This window comes from Nomascus leucogenys, chromosome 3, assembly GCF_006542625.1.
Source record: "Nomascus leucogenys isolate Asia chromosome 3, Asia_NLE_v1, whole genome shotgun sequence".
Lineage (NCBI taxonomy): Eukaryota > Metazoa > Chordata > Mammalia > Primates > Hylobatidae > Nomascus > Nomascus leucogenys.
Genome location: NC_044383.1, coordinates 132999200 through 133017551, shown reverse-complemented (window position 1 = coordinate 133017551; position 18352 = coordinate 132999200). Strand labels below are relative to the sequence as shown.

At 36.8% G+C, this 18352-nt stretch overlaps 2 long non-coding RNA genes across 2 annotated transcripts in view; both read left to right on the top strand.

Moving 5' to 3' along the window:
* LOC115834466 overlaps nt 1–18352 on the top strand; it is a 275808-nt gene that overhangs the window by 144830 nt on the left and 112626 nt on the right. The gene's annotated exons all lie outside the window — the stretch shown is intronic.
* Nucleotides 1–18352, top strand: part of LOC105739575 — a 140944-nt gene that overhangs the window by 13523 nt on the left and 109069 nt on the right. The window contains exon 2 of the long non-coding RNA XR_004029384.1: nt 15645–15670. This is a non-coding gene — a long non-coding RNA (uncharacterized LOC105739575). The remainder of the gene's footprint in view (nt 1–15644; nt 15671–18352) is intronic.

Below are 18352 nucleotides of genomic sequence, written 5' to 3'. Positions count from 1 at the left end.
GTTTTTTTTCTTGTATATTTGTTTAAGTTCCTTATGGATCCTAGATATTAGACCTTTGTCAGGTGGATAGATTGCAAAAATTTTCTCCCATTCTGTAGGTTGTCTATTTACTCTATTGTTTCTTTTGCTGTGCAGAAGCTCTTTAGTTTAATTAGATCCCATTTGTCAATTTTTGCTTTTGTTCCAATTGCATTTGGCATCTTTGTCGTGAAATATTTGCCTGTGCCTATGTCCTAAATGGTATTGCCTAGGTTTCCTTCTAGGATTTTTCTAGTTTTGGGTTTTACATTTAAGTTTTTAATCCATCTGGAGTTTAGTTTTGTATATGGTGTAAGTAAGAGGTCCAGTTTTAATTTTCTGCATATGACTAGCCAGTTCTCCCAGCATCATTTATTAAATAGGGAATCTTTTCCCTATTGCTTGTTTTTGTCAGGTTTGTTGAAGATCAGATGGTTGTAGGTGTGTTGTCTTATTTCTGGGTTCTCTATTTTGCTCCATTAGTCTATATGTCTGTTCTTCTACCAGTAGCATGCTGCTGTTTTAGTTACTGTAGCCCTGTAGTATAGTTTGAAGTCAGGTAATGTGAGGCCTCCAGCTTTGTTCTTTTTGCTTAGGAGTGCCTTGGATATTTGAGCTCTTTTTTGGTTCCATATAAATTTTAAAATAGTTTTTTCCTAATTTTGTGAAGAATGTCAATGGTAGTTTAAATGGGAATCACATTAAACCTATAAATTGCTTTGGGCAGTATGGCCATTTTCAAAATATTGATTCTTCCTATCTATGAGCTTGGAATGTTTTTCCATTTGTGTCATCTCTGATTTTTTTAAGCAGTGGTAAGTAGTTCTCCTTAAAGAGGTCCTTCACTTCCCTTATAAGCTGCATTTTTAAGATATTTTATTCTTTTTGTGGCAATTGTGAAAGGGAGTTCGTTCATGATTTGGCTCTCAGCTTGCCTATTGGTGTATAGGAATGCTAGTGATTTTTGTATATTTATTTTGTATTCTGAGACTTTGCTGAAGTTGCTTATCAGCTTAAGAAGCTTGGCCAGGAGCAGTGGCTCACACCTGTAATCCCAGCACTTTGGGAGGCTGAGGCAGGAGGATCACAAGGTCAGGAGTTCAAGACCAGCCTGGCCAAGATAGTGAAACCCTCTCTCTACTAAAAATACAAAAATTAGCTGGGTGTAATGGTGGGTGCCTGTAATCCCAGCTACTTGGGAGGCTGAGGCAGGAGAATTTCTTGAACTCAGGAAGTGGAGGTTGCCATGAGCCAAGATTACACCACTGCACTCTAGCCTGGGCGACCGAGCAAGACTCCATTTCAAAAAAGGAAAAAAAAGAAAAGAAAAAAAAGCAGCTTTTGGGCTGAGGCAATGGAGTTTTCTAGATATATGATCAGAGACATATGCACGTGTATGTTTATTGCAGCACTATTCATGATAGCAAAGACATGAAATCAACTTAAATGCTCATCAATGACAGACTGGATAGAGAAAATGTGGCACATATACACTATAGAATACTATGCAGCCATCAAAAGGGATGAGATTGTTTTTTGCAGGGACATGGATGGAGCTGGAGGGCATTTTCCTTAGCAAACTAACGCAGGAACAGAAAACCAAATACCTCATGTTCTCACTTATAAGTGGGAGGTGAATGATGAGAAAACATGGACACATGGTGGGGAACAACACATACTGGGGCCTGTCAAAGAGTAGTGGGTGGGAAGAGGTAAAGCATCAGGAAGAATAGCTAGTGGGTGCTGGGATAAATACCTGGGTGATGGGATGTTCTGTGCAGCAAACCACCATGGCACATGTTTACCTATGTAACAAACCTGCACATCCTGCACATGTACCCCTGAACTTAAAAGTTGGAAATAAAAAAAAGAGAAAAGGGAGGATAATACTTCAGTGTCTTTTCAAGAGAACCATGGGATATATTTCATGTTATGAAACTTATTCCTACATTCTTAGGAAAACCATTGACTTACGTTTACTTGTTAAGTCAATGGTTTATCTATTTTTAATGCAATATTTTATTCTTTGTTTCCATTAATTTCTTTATGCTGTTTGTGTGTTTTCTAACTACTTGAGTTGAATGTTCATTTGTGTTTTTTTAAATATTGAAAACATAAGGTTTTGAATTTGAATAAATATTTTATGTCAGCTATTTTTAAGTTACACATGATTTTATATATCCTTTTTTACTAATTATAAAAATCTACTCAATTCAGAAAAGCATGAACAAGAAAGTGTCACTCATGATCTTAGCAATAGAGCAGGGATCTGCAAACTATATTTCACAGGCCAAGTCCAGCTCACCGTGTTTTTGTTAAAAAAGTGTTATTGCAAACTAGCCACGCCCATTTGTTTACACAGTGTCTATGGCTGCTTTTGTGTTACCCTTGGTAGAGCAGAGCGGTTGTGACAGAGATCAGATGGCCTGCAAAGCCCCAAATGTTTACTATCTAGCCCTTTACAGATTTTTTTTTTCTGATTCCTGAATTAGAGAAAACTATCAACATTTTGGTCTCTCTTTTTATCTCAGCTCATTTATTTTTTATGTCAAAACACTGGCGTTTATCTTTTTACCTGTCTGGGGAAAATATTGTCAGTGGTCTTCCTAATGCCATTTTTCCCCCTTAATTCTTATTTAGAGAAACTTGGCTGTTTGAGGGAATGTGCCTAGGTAAAAATATTTAATTTTCTCTACTTTTCTTCAATGAAGAGTGATGTTGGGATATAATTTTGAACAATGAGGGTCCTTCAGTTTCTGATTTCTATAGGGCATACAAACTTAGTAACTTAAATAAATATTTAAAGTTTCTGGGCCTTCTGATCTGGACATGTCTCAGCTGATCGTGGCCGGGCTTATTCGCGTGTCTGTGGGTATCTGGTGAGTTGGGTAGAGGTTGGCTGGACTGGGGGGCTGCAGGTGGGACCATTCAGCTCTTCCTCATGTGTCTTTCATATCGATATAGCTGGTTCCTGGCAGTGAGAGGGAGTTCTCATGGAAGTGCCAGGAGTCCAAGAGAGAAAGCAGAAATGTGCAAGTTCATTTTCAAGTCTTTGCTTTGTTGTTTGCTACTGTCCTGGTGGTCAAATCAAGGCACATATCCAAGCTTGCAGTCACAACCAAAGGGCATAAATATAAGAGGCATGAGAAACTGGGTCCACACATGCAATCCATTTACCAGATAGACATAGGTAAAAGTGCATGAACAGGGCATCCCTTCCCAAATAAAAAGAGAAGGTATTTCTTCTGCGCAAAAGAGGTATGTGAAGTCTAGAGGTGTAGTCACCATCTTATGCCTTTGAAGTGACATATACAAGAACAAAGGCCGATCTATTTGTTATAGTGGAGCACAAAGATAGATCTTGCATTCCTGACGTTCTGTTTTAGCCTCTTGAGCAATTGTGGAATGAGTCTTTTGTAGGAGAAAAATAAACCCTTCCTGAATCACCTCCTAGCATAAGGTTTCTGCTAAATATTGCCAAGTATGTTTTTCAGTTAATAATACATTGACAGCATTTCTTATTAGTACATATAAATCTAAATTAGTACATACAAATCCCTTTTCAAAAATGGCTTATAATATATGACTCTACCAAAACTTATTTAATGAGCCTCCTCTTCAAGATATTTAGGTAGCTTCCAGATTTTCAGTATTACAAATCATGCTTCAGTGATCACCTTTGCACATGTATCTTTGCACACTTCTCCAAGTGTCTTTATAGGGTATACCTCTGTTAGAGAAATTTTGAAGAATGAACATATTTATGTGGTTAAACATATGGCAAGAAAATTCTGCAAAAAATTGGTAAAATTGACTCTCCTATCAATAATTTATGAATATACTTATTGTCCCAAAACTGCTCCAAATTTGGGTTTTGAAAATCTTTAAAGATTTTGCCAATCTATTTGAAAAATATATATCCCATATTTGTTTTAGTTGATAATGCTTTGATTTTTAGTAAGATTGGCCCCTTTCCACATATTTGTTATTTACATTTTTAAATGAACTTTCTGCTTATAACTTTGACTCATTTTTCTGCTTGTTTGCCTGTCTTTTTCTTGCTACATTGTATTTGCTTTCTACATACTGTAATATGATTGATTGTTTGTATATGCTTCATGTGTTGTATACATGTTCTCCTAGTTTATTGTCTTTTTCCTTGTTAATGTATATTTTCCATGAAGAACCTCATTTTTGTTCAGAAAAACCTACTAGCTTTTAAAAAATAATGTTTCTGGGTCTTGTCTATGCTTATAAATCCCTTTCTTAAAACTACAAAAAAATTCTAAATTTTCTTTCTATTACTTTTGTGGTTTTAAAATATATCTAAGTCTTCAATCCATTTGAAATTTTTATATGTGTATAATGTGGGAAGAAATATAACAATTTTCTTTCAAATAAATGACTATTAGTAAAAGTGATCTTTGTTGTATGTGTGTTTGTGTGTGTGTGTATACACATCTTTGTCAGGTTATGAGTCTTATTTTGGCTTTGAAAAAGATAATAGGAAGATTTTTATCTTTACATGATCTGGAAATATTTAAATAACCTAAGAATATTTTTAAAAGGCTTGCAAAGATTTCTTATAAAAACTGGCAATTTTGGGGAATAACTTTATTTCATTTGTTATTTTTGGTCTGTTTATGTTTTCTATATTTTCTGGAATTTCTTTTGATAATTTATATTTTCTTAGAAAACTATCAGTGGTTAGCTAGTACTTTGTTTTGTTAAAATATTTTTCTACCCATTTGCAGACAATTTACTTTCACATATATTTACCTATTCCAATTTCTATTTTCTAATTCATTAATTTCTAGTTCTTCTTTATTCATTCTTTCATTTTGCCTTTCTTAGGGATTTTCTTGTTGCTGTTGTTCTTGAAATGAATACTTTATTCAGTACCTTATTGTTCAGTGCCGTAAGTGTTTCAGGCTACCAATTTTCCTCTCTGTACAGCTTTGACCATATGTCTTAGTTTTCAAGTTTCAATACTTGAAAATTAAGTATTTTCATTTTTATTATTTTGTAATTATTCTTTTGACTTATTTCAAGAATACATTTTCTGAGAAGGAGTTTACATTTTTAAGAGATTGGGTTGTTTTTGCTACATTTCAATTCTGCTATTACTTGCTAGTTTACAGAATTCTAGATGAAAATTAATATAAATTACTTGTACTTTTGGTATCTATTAATGTTTTCCGTGAGGGTTAATATACAATCACATTTTCTAAATGATCTAATGATCTACAGGTGCTTAATGGTGAATTCCCCATTTTTATGGCAATATATAAAGTATCTAATGACATATATATGTTGTATTTTGCCATTAAATAGACATAAACATGTATTAGTATTTTATATTATTATGTTACTCAGCGTAATCCTTCAATTCCATTTTCCTACAGCCCCTGTGATGCTGTTAAAGCAGATTCCTGGGCACCATTCCTAAAGACTCCGATTGGGTGAGTCTAAAATCCAAAGAAAAGCCCTACTACAGTGAGCATGCTCTTTGCTGCATGGGAGATAGGAGTGGCTGAGGGAAGCCCTGTACATTCAGATCTTTTGTTTGACAATTTGTGTTTATTTATTCAGCTCAGCTGACTCTGTTTAGCAGCAATACAATTAACTACTTCTTTATCTCCTTCCCCTTTTTGATCTCCAGATCATTTCTTAGGGTTAGAAGTATTATGATATATTGGCACTCTGTGCTCTATCTCAATTTTGTTAAAAACTTATTGTTTGGATTGTAGCCATTTCCTAGTTTCATTGAGCATGGAATTTGCTCTCTCATATTATTTTGCTCCTCTGGTGGTTTTAAAGAGAGATCATTTGCAAGAGAAGTTTTTTTTATGTATTTTTTCTTTAGTTCTGCTATTTCTTTTATTCATCTCAATCTGTAATCTTATCTATTGCTTTGCAAAGTCTATGTTTCCCTTAATTTTCTGAAGTGCAAAGCATTTTCTGCCTAAAAAAATATTCCAGAGTCAAACTTCTTAATCTAGTTTCAATGTACTACATGTATATTCTCATTTTGAAATATTCTTCTTGCATAGTTTCTCCATCTTCTTTTCTATTTTATTTCAATAACACAGGCTTATGTATGTTTGATCTCCCTTCTCCCCAGCGATAGTGTGGTTGTATTCTTGGGGTCACTACCTATTTTCCAGGGAATTATTAAGATCCTTCCTTTAAAGTCCATGTTGGACAATTTAGCTAATTCCATATTTCAGTTATTCAGCAGCCTGAGCATGATAGACAGTTTAGTACCTTGTCAGTCACAACTGGGTAATTAGGTAAAATTTTGTGAAACATTTCTTGATGTTTGAAAAATGGTAATAGAGTCTAGTTTGAGAAGATAGAGATAATCCTTTCCTGCCCAGAGATGTAGACATCTGTTCTGGAGTCACCTTCTTCAGGGACAACTTGTCACGCTAGTTTGACAGTGCTTGGGGGAAATGTTCCATGGTCTACGGACTTTCTGTCTCAGAAGGTGAATATGTTTTCTCCACCATGGATCACTGCCCTTGGTGCTATTGATTGGGAGCTGTGAAAATGTCAGAAATTCAGTCTTTCTCTCATGCCTTATCTTCATCTTCAGCTTTGCCCCTTTAGTACATATTTTGATAGCAATACAATGAACCACAATGCTCTTTGCAGATAAGGAAACTAAGGCATAGAGATGTTAAGTAAATCAATCAGCCCCAAGTTTAGAGATAAAATGTGAACACAGGTGACCTAACAGCCTGGCTCTTTACCACTATGCTATCCCTTCTTTCTACCAATATTTATTGAAGGCCGATGATACAAGGCCCTTAGCTGGTAGGGCATCATAATATGATTTCATGGGAGAGCTTGAGATTTTAGATCTACAGATAATACGTAAGCCTTGTTTAGGCAAAGTACTCACTGTCTCTTCAATTTATGTGTCTTTCAATTTATATGCTTGCTGATGTCTCTTTCTGCCAATTCTCTCCTGGAAATGCACACAGACACTATAATAGCTAAAAGGCATTCAGCCTGAGAGAGCAGAAGGAGAATAGAGGTACAAACCATCTGCAAATGCAATAATCAACCTCTGGATAATTGAAAACTCATTAAACAGTATTATGATTATTTTTCTAGGAGATTTGTCCAAGGCTTTCTAATAATAATCCAAAACACGGTAGTTGTTTTGTAACTTGTGATAGGCCTACTCTTTCAGGTGTCTGCTAAAGATATGATTAAGATGAATTCATTAATTAATCAAACATTCTGTTCAGTTCTTCTTTTTTTTTTCCTTCTAACTGCAGTTGATATTTTTCCAGGGTACAGGAAGTATCATGATTCAATTGGCTGAGGGAAACAAATAGCATTTTTCGATAACAACTCAGTCAGAGGTCAGTTGCCAGGATTTTATTGTTCATCCCCACACAGTAAGATGATTTATTTTCTCTTGTCTTTAGCTTGACACCAGTATGAGGCAGCCTAAGTTTCCTCTGCTATGTTTGGTGATTATTTTTTGTAGCCAGGGAAGCATCCTTTCACTGCATGAAGACCTGGGTCTACCAGGGCTTCTGCAGGGAACTGCTGGAGCACAAAGTATTCATCTAAAAGTTTGTTTTAGAGAGACTTGGGAAATTGTAAAAGCTTACCGAGGCAGTACAGCAAATGCAGCCTAATATTAATACCATAGACTACCAGGAATAGCAAGTCTGGAGCAAGTAACCCTGCTTCCCACATCTAGGCTGGCAAAGCTCATTGGTCAGGTTCTCTAAACTATACTCTGCCCATATCCACCTTTACATTCTTTCCAATATTCCAGAAGCTAATATACTCCATAAGGCTAAGAACAAATAATCCAAGTTAATAAAAGCAAGTAAGTAAACGAACACCTATCTGACAGCCTTGCATAGAGCAACAAACCATCTAGGTAGTCCTTACAGTTCTGAAGTTTTCCTCTCACATTCAGCAGAGCTCTCAACCATCCTTCTGGATTTTGCCATATTTTTTAGCTCTTTCCCTTAACAAACAAATGAGAAAACTTAAATAATATTTGTAATTATGTAGGTTATTCTACTTCTCAATAGAAGTATGATGCAGGGTATTTTGGTCTGTCTTGAACTAGGCTCCCTTGTTTTTGTAGAATCACGGACTGATTTCCTTCATGCCATTTGGATTTTTTTAGCCTCTGGGTTCTTCTCCTCAACTCTACTGTAAGAGCCAGTAGTGTTTATTGAAAGAATGCTATGTTTCTAGGCATTTTACATCATTACGTTTAATCCTCCCAAGAACCCTAGCAGGCATCTATACTAATTCTGTTTCACAAAGAAAGAAATTGAGTTTGAACTAGTAAGTCGTGGAACCTCTGTCTGAGCCTGAGACTCGACTCAGGATTCTCTCATTCAAAGTAACCATAGAAATTTCAGTTTATATGAAAAGGAGAATCTTTATGCCAATACAAGTTTTCAGGGTTTGAGGAAGATATCAATGAAACCACCACGAACTGGTTCACTTTATTATTTCTCACAAAACGTAGTTGTTGTAAGCTTTTTTGCTTAGATTTTGCTTTGTGCACAGTCTGTTTCTATGTAGCACGGCATGAAAGGAAGAGAAATTATTCAAAATCCAGTAACTTCTGTGTTGATAAATATGGATATCAAATCCAGATGATACAGATTCTTGTTTTTGGAAAGGAGAAATAAAGAGGCAAGGTTTATGTAAAGAGGATTAAAGAAACTTCTCCAAAATCCAACAGCACAAAGGGATTTTTATTAGCTTTACAAACAAGAATAGAAATTTGAACAGTTCATAAACTCTAAGTCAGTCTGACCCTTTCCCAGGAAACACGAATTCTCTTTCCAGTGGGTAACAATCAGTGTTGGCTTAGTCAGCACCTGTCCCTCTTCTTCCCCATTTCATTTGTTTCTGCTAAGAAACTGGCAATTATTTGCATTTAAGGTCTTCCATATTGATGATATTTGAAACTGTGAACTGGATTTGCTGTCTGAGGTAGGAGGTAAATAGAGATAAAAGGAAATTAACACTAGCAGCAGGTGAAGAAGATACCAGCAGTTTTGGAAAGGTGAAAGAACTACAATGCAATAGCCTTACCCCTCCAAAATCAAGGGCAGAAAGCTATTTAAGAAGGGGTCATCAGTAGAGTCGGATGCTATGTAGAGTTCAAGAATGACAAAAACTGATCAAGGGGCCATTAGTTTGAATGATTAAGGGAGCAATAATTTCTTTTCATAATGCTATTTTAGTTTTCAGTGGCAGGGACAAAAGCTTTAAAAAGGGAGAAGTAAAAGGGCCACATCCATGTGGGCTACTGTTATATTTATTCTATTATTTAATTGTCCTGATAGTCTTTCCTAGTAATCCAACCTAAATGCTAATCAAAAATTGACTTATGTATGTATGTAGTTATTAACACTGAAGTGATTTAAAATAAATTTTAAAAATGCCAAAGGCTAATTTTTCTCTCCTGGAAGCTGAAAGGACTGCACTATTAGGACCATTTTGAGCAGAGAATTTATTATACAAGGTGCAATCTCACTGGGTATGCTGCCCAAGTAACCTTGTTTAGAAGGAGATATATGTTTTTGGTTTAGTTTAAAAGAGGTGACTAGGAGAAGAGAAAACAGCAAATTACAAATAAGATGCAATGCCTACTTTGGGTTTTTAAATTTTTTCCCTGCTCCCAAGTCTATACAGCTCAATGAGCCATAATGAGCATAATATAATAAGGTGTTCATGGTTTCCCTTTACAGACTTTCAGGCAGACCAGCCCTAGAAGTTCTGTAGCTGTACACTGATGCTCTAACACAAGGGAGGCTGCATTTCTATAGGTGCTACCACTGATCACACCACCTGAAAATGCTGAGTGAATTGCTTTAAAGAACGTGGCTGTCAGACCTCCATAGCGTCAAGTGTGTATTCATTTAGTTAGAACTAGGAGCCAACAACAGAGAAATGACAATGACTAAAATCAAGAGTCTCTGATGACCAGGGAAATTGTTACAAATGTCCAGGGTATATTGATTCTAAATCAGGGTATTTTGAATCAGGGTATGATGCAGGGTATTTTGGTTTGTCTTGAACTAGGGTTCAAGGCCCCATGGTGTTGTTTGTGTGATTATGAACAAGTTATTTAACCTCTTGATGTGTGTCCTCCTTGTATAAAAGAATAATGACATAATGACATCTGGACCACAAACTGTCCTGCAAAGTCATAGAGAGAGGGCCAATGTAAACCCTCAAGCAACTACATGTGAAAGTTATTAGTGTTGTTAGCATTTCTGTTTTGATTCCCCCAATGCTTGATTTTACATTTGGCATTAGAAATATTTTCTGGACAGATCTGCCAAGGTAGAAAATGTTAGCAATTGAGAACTATTTTGAAATGATCCTTTTATTTTGTATCTAAAAATCAAAACCCCCAAATCCAACAAATAAACAGCATTACCAACCTACAAGCAAACTGAACTACTGAGAGAAGTAATTTTCTCAACATTGTCCAAGTAGTGAGTGGAAATCCCTAGAAAAAAACACATTCTTGGACTTCCAGATTTTTATGTCTTCATGCAGCATGATAAACACAAGTACTCAATAATTAGGTGTTTTAATGAGAAAATAAAAATAAGAGACATCTTTTTCTAATGAATCAGTTGCATCTTTCTGTGAAATAAACCCAGCTTCTAACATTTTCTTCAGGGTAGTTGTGCCTCTCCACCTCTCTCTATCAGGCTGTAGCAGGAAAAGCTGTATTATACCCTTACTCTGCCCCTTGGAATGAGGCCATGGCGGAATGGTCCAGAAATGGGCACCTGCCCCTAGGAAATGCTCTGGGAATTTTCTGTCTCTGGATTCTGAGGGTATAAGTTGTGAAACTTGGCAGCTGTCAGTGGCCTTGTTTGCTGTATGAATTTCTGGAGTCCTAGAGAGGTGGTTTGGAGGGAGGAGAAGAAAGGAGTAAAGAGAAGAAGAAGGGTTGGGGGAGAAGAGGGAAGAGGAGAAAGCTCTTGTATAGAGTGGAAAAGACACCAGTATGAAGCCCAAGTATTTTCAATCTTAGTTTCAGGCTAGACCATTTATTTCAGCAGGCTAGTGTTTCTCTCTGGATCCTTTGACAGACACACTGGTGAGCATATGGACTTTGGGGTCAGCGGAACTGAGCTTGAATCCTAGAGTCACATTTACTGGCTGTGTGACCTTAGGAAAGTTATTTAAATTCTAGAGTCTCAGTTCCTTAATCTATATAAGAGGATAAAAAGTTCCCATCTTGTAAAGTTTTTCTAAAGCTTAAATAAGATATTGTGTGCAAAATGCTTAATTCAAGCCGTGCACAAATTAGATACCTAGTAAAATGCAGCCATTAGAATCATAGATTTTTGGAATTAGGGAATGCTAGGGCAGAAAGAATTATTGGAAACCATCTGGCTCATTGAGTCTCATAAGACCCTTCAGAGTCTTAAGTGCTCTCTAAAGACAGACAATATAGGAATAAAACAGGATCTCTGCACCTCAACTCTTACTTCACACGGAAAGCCTCTATTTTTGTCATATTTTGGAATTTCTAGTTTAAAAAGTAATATAAGGGAAGACTTTTGCAAAAGGAAAGTTTGAAAAAAAGATATTCTAGTGCAACTTACTAACTTTATAAATGAAGAAACTGAGACACAGGAAGTCAAGTGATTTGCTTCTTTGCCCATCTTGTCAGGGAATTCTGGGGGTATACACACTCTTCATTAATATCAGCAAGCCCAATGCCGGTATATTCAGCCATTGGCTCTCCTTCCATGGTAGCTTCCCCAGATTCAAGGCTACAGTCAAGAGTGGCTCCAGTCTGCTTTGCCCATTCTAGGCACCAGGTTCTGATTGAAATTACAGAGGGAGGCTCTGATCAGATTAATTATCTAAAACTATTTCTGAAGACAGTGAACAGACAATTAAAAAAATGAGATTTCTAAACCCATGCTGTGGAATAAAAACTCTATACTGTTCTCTCAAGTTATTTAGTCAAAATTAAAAACAAGGAACTCTGAAGAATATAAAGTAGACTTTGAGATGAACTTCTGACTCTTACTGGAAATTGGTAAAGTCTTTAGTCATGTATCATTAAGGGAATTGTCTTGGTTATGGTCCAGTCTAGATGTCTCTTCATCATTCATGTTCTGCTGATACAGTTCATATCCCGCCCCAGACTGGGATGACATTTTCACTTTCTTCAATCAAGCTTTATTCATGATTACTGTGAAATTTTTAGTCTCTGCATCTGCAATTGCTCAAAAATGATACTGTAAGTCAACTGATTTCTAAGAAAGCTTCAATTCTGAAAAATGCCTGTTGCCAGTTAGCAACTCATAATGATTAAAATGACATTAATGGACAATGTTTATTGAGCACTGCAGTGCTTCAGCCGGGTCACAGATTGACAGGAAGACCCCCCTCACCCAGCACACACACACGTACTGCAAGGTTAGATTAGGTTCCTGATCTAATTAGCCAAGGATGCAAACCTAATCAGAAGGGAGGTGGCTACACAGGAGAAGAGCAGATGCTGCGAATCTCAGCATAGCTTCCTGGGCTGCCCCCAAAATCTAACGGGAGCCCACAGCTTCCAGAGGCTCTGTCCATACAAGGTGCACAAAGGGTCTTTCTTGACATGGCACTGCCCTTTAATATTCAGGGTGTCCATCATTTTCTGATGGAATTGTCTAACAACCTATTTGCCTCTTGAACCCAATTCAGTGTCTGCAACATCTCATCTTCAGCAGGGGAGTAAGCAGTGTCAGGGCCTGGATGTTCCAGAATCAAATCTCTGCTTTCAGATTTTCAGGGTCCTGGGAAAAACTCAATTTTCCATTCACCAAGTCCCCTGGCTCTCACGCATCATCTCATTGAATCCCTGGGAAGAGCTATTACAGGTTCACAATAATTATCCAAAACCCTCAGGGTCATATAAATTTTTCAATTCAGAACTTTCAGATTTCAGTCAAGCTGTGTAGTGCATGTACCATATATTTAATTTGTACCACCTCCAGTGGAGTCTGAGGCAGCACCCCATAAATAATCATTTTATAAGAGGAATAAATAAAGGCTATGAATTGACTTATCTTAGTTCGGTCAGGATCTGCTGCCAAACGTGCCAAATGCTTTTGTGCCAAAAGTCTTTTGGCTCTAAGAACATTTTGGACATTGCAATGCAGATTACATTTGTTGACCTACATTATTATCTTCATCTTGCAATGGAGGAAGCGGAGGCTTAGAGACAGACCTTAAGAACCTTGCCCAAGGCAACAGCCAGTAAGTGGTGGGATTAACATTCAGAGTTAGGCCTGTCTAAATTCCAAGCTCATATCTTTAATCACTCACCATAACCTAGCTGTGGCTCCCTTTCAATTTGAGAGAGGTTTAAAGGTTCGGTCTCCCTCTAAGAGGAACTTGACTAGGGGGAGGATAGTGAGACACCTTGGGTGCAAAAGGAAGGGGACATCCAAATCTCAGTAGTCAAGACAAATCAATTTTAACATAATATACTTACAATTAAAATTAATGCAAAAAAATCCTCAGTTTAAAAAATATCAAAAATTTAAATCAGGATGGGATCAGCATTACTGACTTTTAATTTTGCCTCAAATGCCCATATGGCTGTCTAAGAGCTGTGTGTGTACTGCTGTATCTAGTCTCTGCTTTCCCTGCAATAAGAAAAGGTATGATACCGCATTCCTTTTGGCAAGAAGGGTGACTCCAGAGTGGGTCCCAAAGGAAGTGGTTCTTCAGTGTACAGAATTCATGAACACTACCATGCTTCCTGATTACCAGGGTTAAACATCCCTTCTGGCTACAGAAACCCAATATTATTGTTGAACTGTTTCATTCCAGCCTCAATTATACCAAGAGAAGAAAGGTTATGTTTTGTAGACACTTCAACAAAGTTAAGGGATTGGAATGGAAATGTTTAAGATGCTCTACTATCAAGTTCACAATTGTATCCGTGAGGCCTAGTGAGAAATGGAATCCACTCCAATGAAGAGAGTTTAATGAAGGAATTACTTATGGGGTGAGGAAACAGAAAGGATATTAGGACACTCAGAGAGGAGCAATAGTAGGTTGCTGATACTGCCCACTAGCCCAAAGGGGAGCAGGGGAAAATGGTGGTCCTAGAATCCGAGAACTGATTGGTGAAAAGGAGCTGTGAAGCGGAAGCTATGGTTGTAGAGCAGCACTGCCCCAAAGCAGGGAGGGAGAGGGGAAAAATCCCCCAGCCTCTTGCTCCCTTACTTTATCCAATCTCATGCCAGAGCCTCCCATGGGCTGGACCCATAGGAAATAGCCAAAAGTGGGCCTGGCTGGTGCTGTGAACACAGGTCAGTGTGGAACACAGAGAAAGGCATCAGAAGGTGGAGAAAGGATCTGGGGCAGGGAGAAACTGAAGGGAAACCACAAAAGTTTTGTTCATTGATTTTTACAAGCTCACCATCAAGTACACAGCCTATTTCATGACACAGTGAAAGCAGAAGGAATACAAAGACAGTTACTTTAGCTAACTATTTCACTATCACTTAAAATGAAATTATTGTATGCAAAAATCACTATTGAGTATTATTATGTTGGTGCAAAATTGATTGCCATTAAATGGCAAAACTGCAATCAATTTTGCACCAACCCAAAATTCCCATTGTGCAGAAAAGAGACTGATTTTATTTTCCTTTTTAATAAAAGAAACATTTATATAGAAAAGAAGATGGTTCATGTTAATGTGAGTCTCTGGCAATATGACGCAGATTTCCTTATTATCCCATTCAAAACAATAAGAGAAAGATAGGAGATAAGGCATTGAAGATTTTAAACCCTAAATAATCCGTCTGAATCAGCATTCAAAGACAAAAAAAGGACTCAATGGGGATTTAAGTAAAGTGGCTATTTTTGTACATCATTTTAAGAGCATGGTTAAAAAGTGATGGCCATTGATTTGGTATGACTCATGGCCACTGACGTGGATATGTTCTCTAAATATATGAGACGTCTATCCTGGGGTAATTACAGGTTTCTTTTCCATATAAGTGACTACGTTGGGATATTATTTAGGCTTCTGATAAGTAAGGAGGATAAGGAGAATGAGAGCAAGATGCTCTACCTGTCCCTGAGGACCACCAAGGAAAAAGATGCTACTTAGGCCACAGAACTCTTAATGCTAGTGTCTTTTCACATCTTTATGATTTCATGCCAAAATTTAAGACCAAATTGCTTGTTTCTGTCTTCTAGCACCAAATTCCTTTAGCTGCTGCTTGGCTCAGTTCTCGATGGGTCATCTGGATCTTAACAATGTCTTAAATATTAACTTTTCACATTCCCCTTTGGTATAGTTGGGTAAAGTACTTGAAGCCAATATAAGTCACTGTTAGAAAATACGATTAGAATTTTTCTCCTACAAATTATATCAGATAAAGAACATACAAAATTTTAGAAGTATTTTTCAGGCTAACTGTCTTATTGGTTGAATCTAGTTTATGCTGATAGCACTCTTTCCTCCTTAGTGTGGATGCTTAACCACACTTTGAATATTCAGTTCATTTTTCTGTCTCAGCTTTTCCCTTCCCACTTGAACAAAATTAAATATCTACTTTTTAACTTTTGTCTTTCAGAGACCCACAAAGGAAGAGATACTGAGGTAAGTTTTCAGAATAAATTAGATTTTGGAAAATGCCTATTAATTAAGTTATATATAGTCAATGTTTACTGTTTATTCTTTATATAACATTGGGTTATATGCTGGGAATTTAAAGATAAGTAAGGCTTACTCCCTTATTTTCAGAAATATCAAATCTAATAAGGAAAGCAAACAGGTAAAGATGATTTCATTTAATATGCTAAAGATAATAACAGAAGTATAAATAATTTTTTCTGGATACAGGCATTCTGAGCCCACTCATAAATTACTGGCAAAATAAATTCAAATACTTATTCTTTCGATCGTAGAATGTTGCCCAAAGCCTTTATTTGTAAAGCTACATGTTTTTTGACTTGCTTTATCAGTTGTATAGAGTAGGATAGCAGTGAATCTTTATATTATAAACATTCATGCTGACAGCAAAACGGTGTGTCACTTTTGTTGCATAGAGATAAACATGTGATTGCAGTGTGCACTTGAAAGATGAAACTTTATAAATATGACTACTTTGGCATTTAACTTAGAGGTCATGTAGATAAATGCATATGTTTGGAAAGTCTGAGAGTCCTGGATTTGACTTTTGGTTCTGCCATTTACTAGTTGTGTGAAAGGTTACATGAAACCATTTGAAAATAAAAATATTAATTTTTAAAGCAGGGATGAAATACCCATCTAAGAGCATGGTGGTGATAACTTAATCATATAACATGCATTTGGAAAACATAATTCCCATCAAAATCATCCAATAAATGGTAGTTATTATTATTACTTAATGACTCCAAAAATTGCCTGTATTATATAATCCTTGCTTATAAAATTTTCTGTTAAGGGATCACAAGGATCATCATTGCTCAACAAATTAGCTTATAAATTATAATTTCAATGTTTTTAAGTATACAACTATAGAATAATTTTTTTAATGATAAAACTGACCCTCACTCACTTTCAAGATAATAATACTGAGATTTAGAGGGCTTTAGTAACTTGCCCAAGTCACTGAGGTGTTTAGAGAATAAAACAGCTATTAACCCCAAGCAGTGCCTTGCACTTCAGAGTTTACTTGTCCTCCCTGCTCACTTCATCCCCTCTCTCCCTGTAGTTTCCATCTGCATTACAAATATTCCTTTTCTCATGAATATTTCTGATTCATGCTCCTTTGACAGGGAAGCTAAGCTATTCTATCATTGATGAGGTGCGAATGAGTTGCTGTTATTAATACAAACAGAGGCACCCTCTGGGTATTATGCATTTATCAGATCAAGCATCAAAATATGAAACTACAGAAACAACTAATGAAAACAAAATGAATATTGTTAGCTAAATTAATGCTATCATCTTCCTCAAGTGTGTCTTCAAAATGAAATGGTCCAAAGGCAAAAATAGAACAAGCTGAGAACACTTAGTTCCACAGTGTAGAGGGTTTGAAACACAGACTTAATTTCTAACGTGTTAAATTGCTCAAGTGTCAGTGGTGATAAGTATCAGCATATGAAGACCCACCCCCAGATTCAATATTCTCCTTCTCAGCAGATCTAATAGAATTATAACATAACACAACAACAGCCATGTCAACAAAACGAATCTGCAGTTTGAAGCCTGACCCAGAGATCCCCTCTCTGCTTCCTGCTGTAGGCGTTTTAAAGCCATTGCCACTGTTCCTTTCTATTGCCAAAATACTTGTTTTAGTGGCCTCTACAAATGATTCAGATGGAGCAGGGATACCAAATCAAGGGACCATGTTACTATGCATGTTTATTTGTTGAAACTATGTAATGCTCTTGAGGTTAGTGCAATTAGCATCTGTACCTGTTAAACTCATTTTCACTCCTTTTCGAGTCAGTGCCATTCTTTAAGTGGTTTAGCCCTTTGTGATCAATGCTTATAAAAGAAATGCATTAGAGGCTGTATGTGCTGGGAGCATGGTGGTTGGTCAAGCTTCCTTGGTCACCTGAAGAGTTGCCTTGACTTGAGGACGGCAGTGATTTGAATAGCATTGGTTCAAGGTAGTTTTGTCATTTAAAATAATATGTGGGAAAGGGGCTGCTTATGATTCCTTTATGTTTTCTGCGTATCTCAGTGAGGATGAGATTCGGCTTGAGGAACTCACTCTAGGTAAGAACAGGTAGGATGATTCCACTTTGAGGAAAGGTACTTTGTTATTAACATTGGTAAGACAGCTTCTGCTATAAATGCTCTTCACAATCCACATGTAGAGAATTCTGGACAACAGTATCAGCCCAGATACCAGAAAATGCACAGTAAGCATGACATGCTCATCGGCTGAGGCATTCTGACTGCAGCTGAGGACGCAATGATATTTTACTTGAGATTCAGGAATGCAGAGGATAGATTCTGTGGGAGAAAGAAAAGCTTTGTTTAAGTAACTGATCTAAAGACATTACAGCGTTAGCTGCTTTCACTCCTTCAAATCCCAAATATTGCTTAATATTTGATTTGCTTTGCATTGAGAATTTGGAAGTAAATAAGATATAGTCTCTGGCATCCAGAGGGTCACAGTCAAATAGGAAAGGTATGGATGGATATTACCAAAAAATATGAGAGATTCTTTAAGTTCGGAAAACTTAAAGGAAAAGGCAGATTGATTCTCTAGTGCTGGCTGCAACGGGCGATTCCTCAGAGAAGGCAGGAGAATGATTGGCACCTGAGCTAATCCTTGAAGAA